We start from the raw sequence: 6393 nt of genomic DNA, 5'->3' as shown, positions 1-6393 counted from the left end.
CTTCTCATTGTTGTATCTTCAGGTTCACGAATTCTGTTTTTGCTCTGCCTGATTAAATCTGCCTTTGAATCCCTCTAGTGAAGTTTTCATTTCAGTTATTGTACTTTTCAGCTCCAGAATTTCTTTCTAATTTACTTTTAGATTTTCTATCTCTTTATTGATACTTCAATTTTTTGTTCATAATTTTTTTTTCTCCACATCTTCCTTCACTTGTTTGAGCATCTTTAATGCAGTTGTTTTAAGCTCTTTGTCTAGTATATCTACTACCAGGTCTTTTCCAGAGATTATTTCTATTTATTTCTTTTTTTTTTTATTTCCCCTTTGCCTGGGCCATATTTTTCTATTTCTTTGTGTACCTTATCATTTTTTGGTCAAAACTGGATGTCTGAATCTAATAATGTAGCAACTCCAGAATTCAGATTCCCTAAGGTTTGCTGGGTCTTGTTATGGTTCTGTTAGTTCTTTTTAGTTTTAAATTGCTTTGTAGGTGATCTCTGTGTTAAGGATTATCCTAAGGTGTAAACTTGAGGTCCTCTCAGGCCTTTCCTTAGTCTTTCCCTGGACATGCATGGTCACTCTCTAATTTTCCCTACATGCAGTTGTGTTTTAAAAATTCCCTAGTCTTTAGTCTGGCTTTCAAAAGACAATAAAGAAAAAAAAAATAGATGGGTGGGATTTGAAAGGGCACCAGCCTTGTAAATTCCCTGCAAGTCACTTCAGTGAAAGGGAAAGGAGCTTGTAACAATGAGGGGAGGTACAACAACAATGGCCACCTATCTCTTTGCACCTCTGTGATCAGAAGCAACAATTAGCAATCAGAGCACAGATCCCAAATATTTGGAGAAAAGGGTCCCTTTTATGGCCCATTCTGGCTCCAGAAAGCTGTTTGCAAACTCCAGAAACACACAGCTGCCTGCTATGTGGATGAGGGGTACAGGATGAGTAGCTGCTACTGTATTTAGAGTTGAAATAGACTGAAATTAGCCACAATTTACCATCCCAGCCATCCCCTGGAAGTTGCAAGCTTTTCATAGACTCTAGAATTTCAAAACAGTTATATCAGAGAGGTTCTTCCAGTAAAATTGCTGTCTAGGTAAGGAGACAGATTTCTAATGCTTCCTACTCTGCCATCTTCTCAGAATTCTCTATCAGAATTTAACTTTTTAGACATCAATATGCAAATTAGAAATGAGCCCCTGCTACCAATGAACAACCTTGGATAGAAGGTGATGGTAGATGGAACAAACAAGGTGCACATCCTTATTTCTGATGCTGAAGCAGGATGAAAAAAAGATTCTAAAAATCTTGGTTTCAATAAAAATTTGAGAGCCATCTCCAATTTTTGGTTACTCACCGTCTACTCTTGCTTTGAAAATATTACTGAATCACATCATAATAAAATCCCATTCCAAGAGGAACAATGAGCCTTATTTTCACTGTTCCTGCCCCCCAGCCTGAGGGAAGACACTCTACCTGAGAGAGAAAGCTCTTATAAAACCACAAGTGACAGATAGAAGAAGTGGGGGGATTGGGACTTTTCTCTTCTACTTTGTTCTTTGGAACAAAAAGAACTGGCCTTTGCAGCGGTGACTCAGGTCTGTAATCCCAGCTCCTTGAGAGGTGAGTGGGGCAGATCACTAGAAGTCAGGAGTTTGAGACCAGCCTGGCCAACATGGTGAAACTCTATCTCTACTGAAAATACAAAAATTAGCTGGGCATGATGGTGTGCACCTGCATGCAATTCCAGCTACTCGGGAGATAAAGGCGAGGCAGGAGAATCCCTTGAACCTGGGAGGTAGAGGTCGCAGTGAGCTGAGATGGTATCACTGCACTCCATCCTGGGTGATAGAGCATGACTCCGACTCAAAAAAAAAAAATTGACCTTTGCTTCAAGAGTTTAGGCTTGATGAGTATTTAATTTTGCTGAGTATTTAACTGGGCTAGGATAAAATGTCCTCGAGTATTTATTCCTCTAGGTAACTCAAGCCATCTGGAAAAATTGTGTGGTATTTCTTAAAATCAAATTGATTTTTTCAACCATGTATTTTCTCAGATTAAAAGGATAATTTTCTAGCCATAGAAAAACATCAACTTGCTTCTCCTGCAGTCATCTTCATTGCTGCAAATGGCAACTCCAACTTTTCATTTGCTCATGCCAAAATATAGGCATAATTTCTGACATCTTGTTGCTTTTATATCTGATAGTCTACCTATTGGCAAATATTGATATTCAAAATATACCCAGAAATCTATCACTTCTTACCTCTTTTGTTGCTACTATTCTGGAGCAAGCTGCCATCCTTTCTTGCCTCAAAGCTATAGCAATAGCCTTTCTGTTGTCTCTCTGATTTCACTCTTGCCGATCCACTGTATTTTCTCAACACAATGTCCAAGAGCAATCTTTTTACAACGTAGTTCGAACATGTTATTTCTCTGTGCAAAATCCTCCAATGGCTTCCCATCTGAAGAGCTTCCTTTCTCACATCCTATCATTTCTCTGACCATCTTCAGGGTCTCTTACGGTCTAATTTGTTATTCCCAACCCCACTTAAGTTCCTCCACCAGGTATCTAGTTTACTGTCTTGATTCCTAATCTTTGTTCACATATCACCTTCACAAGGAGGCCTTCACATTCTCTATGAAAAAAAAATAATGGTTTTTTCCCTCCTCATTCCCACCTCACCAGACCTATCTTTCTCTTCTTACTTTGCTCATGACACCTATTATCATCTGAAATACCATTTATTAACGTATTTATTTAGTGTATCTGTTCTATGTATCAGAATATAAGTGTCACAGGGACAAAAACCTTGTTTTGTGCACTACTTTATCTCCATCGCCCTCAAGTGTTTAGATCATAATGAGAGCCTGGGGAACATTTTATTGAATTAGCTATTGACATTTTATAGTGTTATCTTAGGCTTTCCTAGGGCTATTTCTAAGTTCTTAAAAATGTGGGCTTATTACTACAAAGAAGACCAGACAAGGGAATGTGGACAGATGATTGAAAATCCATCCATGTTGGGGAAATGATTCAACAGAAATGCTATAATTGTACTGAAAACATAGGAATGTCTTCATGGAGAAATTTAGCATCTGCATTAACACAACTAAATGTTGCCACTGGTGGCAGTTTAGCTTTGTGTCTGGAGTAGATACTGATTCATTCATTATTTCTTGAAGCAATACTTCAAGATTTAATTTAACCAAAGAGGTAAGTTTGTAAACAGTATCATGGAAGTAAATGTTGTGCTGGTGAGGAAAATAGGAGTACTTGAGAAAAATGTCAGTTGGATATAATGACTCTGTGATTATGAAATATGATAATAAACGATATGCTGTTGCTTTGAATAACTTCAAAGATTAAATCTGTACAGGATGTTCTTCTTTCTCTTTTCTGTTGTCATCACTAAAATAGCACATTTATTTTCAAATTACCTTGGAATGCAGTGACCTAACTAAAGACTGTTTATCAGAGAAAAAATCTACTTATCTCTCATCTCCCCACTCACCCCAGTTTCCTTCTCCAGATACCCTAACCCTGCTTCCAGCAACCCTTTATCTTCATCCATTTTTCTTGCTCCCTTTCACATTACTAGCCTCACTTTACCCTTGTGACGTCTTGATCAGCTACTTCAGTATTACTCTTGCTACCATACAGACTTCCCCACCTTCAGCAATATGCTTGATGTTTTTTTCTATACTTTAACTTCTCATCTCTAGTCCACAGCCATGAGTCACACCTTGACTGGACACCAACATTTTTTTTCTCTTTTGTTCAGTTTCATTTATGTTGTATCTCCTATCTTCAATGCCTCAACTAACAATAGTGCCTAAGCCTTTGTGAAGAAGGTTAATCATTCTTCCTGCATCTCTCTTTCCATATAACTCAGGAAAATTCATTTTTCTTTTTTCACTGAGATTCTGTTCAACATGTGCACCCTCATCCTATACTGTCACACTTCTTTTGAGATTATTTTCATGTTTTGTCCTGTTCCTTGCAAACATATCTCTCTCTCTCTACCTTCTTAGAATTTTTCTATCCTGAAATGTGTTCAATATGCCCAAATGATAATATCAAAACGAAACCAAACAATTAGAACCAAAATTGCACAAAGCCTTGAGAATCCTTATGGTCTTTATTTAACTGCTGATCTTTTAATGTAAAACTCAAGGGTATAGACTCAGTCAACATTTATGCTTATTTATGCTCACATTTTATAAGCCATTTCTCCCCATTTGCCTGAAACCACTCAGAGGAAACCACTTGCCAGTGTATCACCAATTACCTTCTTCTAGTCTTCCTTTAGTCTTCCTTTAATTACCTAGTGAACACCTACTTTATGCAAGGAAATATATTAGGCAGTGTAGAGGGAATATAAGACGATAAACACACCAACTAACCCTAGATTGCTTCTAAGTTGAAAGGCTACATTATTAATTTAGTGTTGGTTGGAAAATTGATAGAAAAAATGTAATGGATGGAAAAGCATAAAATAAGGGGTAAGCATTTTATATAAAATTAGCACAAAAAATAAATACTGTAAGAAAAGAGGTTAAATGATATAGTGAGAACAAAAACTTCCTAGTCAGAGTGAGTGTATCAGAATCCTAGCTTCACCACTTAATAGTTCCATGACTTTGGTGAAGTTATCTACCTCATTAAATTAGTTTTATGTAAAATGGAATATAATTATAACCACCTCAAAAGGTTAGTTTGCATAGCAAGAGTGACCTTAACTCCAGTTCCCAACAAGTTCCTCATCTCCATCTGAGATTATCCCAACCTGGGCTTTATTGTCCATATCACTATCATCATTTTGGTCAAAGTCATTCAACAAGTCTCTAGGAAGTTCCAAATTTTCCCACATTTTCCTGTCTTCTTCTGAGCCCTCCAAACTGTTCCAACCTCTGCCTGTTACCCAGTTCCAAAGTTGCTTTCACATTTTTGAATATCCTTGTAGAAGCACCCCACCCTATGGGTACCAATTTACCATATTCATTCATTCTTATGCTGCCAATAAAGACATACCTGAGACCTGGCAATTTATAAAGGAGAGAGGTTTAATTGATTCACAGTTCCACAGGGTTGGGGAGGCCTCAGGAAACTTACCATCATGATGGAAGGGGAAGCAAACATGCCCTTCTTTACACGGTGGCGGCATGGAGAAGTACAGAGTGAAGTGGGGGAAAGCCTCTTATAAAACCATCAGATCTCATGAGAACTCACTCACTATCATGAGAACAGCATGGAGTAACCACTCCCATGATTCAATTACCTCCCACTCGTTCCCTCCCACAACACATGGGAATTAAAGGAACTACAGTTCAAGATGAGATTTGGGTGGGGACATAGCCAAACTATATCAGTCACCTTGTAGCCCATTTAAGAGACATTTTCCAGGATACTTTGCAATTATTTGTGATCATACAACTAAGTTCTGACCAATAGCACAAATGATAAATGAAATTACAAGGAGTCCCTTTTTTTTCTTGTTGCCTATAATGTGGATTTGAGAGCTGGAGTTTCAGCAGCAGCTATACTGGATCTTGAATCAGTCTGCTAAGGATTTGGTGGCAGCAAAGTACAAAAAGCCTGTTGACAATGGAGCTGCCGTCTCTTCCCTGGACTGCTTACTTTTAAGTTCTTTTTATGAAAGAAATAAACTATTTTATTTAGGATATTGTTATTTTTCTTGTTATTGTTTTATTTATTTATTTTAGACAGGATCTTACTCTGTTGCCTATGCTGGAGTGAAGTGGCATGATCATGGCTCACTGCAGCCTCAATCTTCTAGGGTCAAGCAATCATTCTGCCTCAGCCTCCTAAGTAGCTGGGACTACAGGCACAGGCCACTATGGTTGGCTAATTTTAAAACTTTTTGTAGAGATGGGGTCACACTCTAATACCTAGGATGGTCTCCTTTTACTGGGCTCAAGCCATCCTCCTGCCTCTGCCTCCCAAGTTTCTAGCATTACAGGCATGAGCCACTACACCCAGCCTTCTTTTATTGTTGTTGCTAGAGTTACATACAAGGTGCCAAACCTTACCTGACATTGATGCTTCTCAATTAACTTACTTTGAGAATTCAATTTTCTCAACTTTATGTACATACTTATTAAATATTTTCTAAATTTTACTCACAAAGGGCAGCAAGCACTCCAAATGAGTTGAATTACATTTTTATTTTCAAAATATTTGCTATCAATTAGTGCTATAATATTCTATTTAGTTGGCAGCACAACCTCATTGTTTTATTTATTATATTAATCCATTCATCATCCTGGTAGCAAGACAAACAAACAAGTCATACTTTTGTTACAGAAGAAGGTAGAAAAATGGATCATACATTGCAGAGAAGTGTAAAGTAATAACATTGGTAAAAGAGGTTA

This window comes from Sapajus apella, unplaced genomic scaffold (assembly GCF_009761245.1).
Source record: "Sapajus apella isolate SASKATOON/1434 unplaced genomic scaffold, GSC_monkey_1.0 scaffold7, whole genome shotgun sequence".
NCBI classification, from domain to species: domain Eukaryota; kingdom Metazoa; phylum Chordata; class Mammalia; order Primates; family Cebidae; genus Sapajus; species Sapajus apella.
This window is presented reverse-complemented; position numbering follows the sequence as displayed.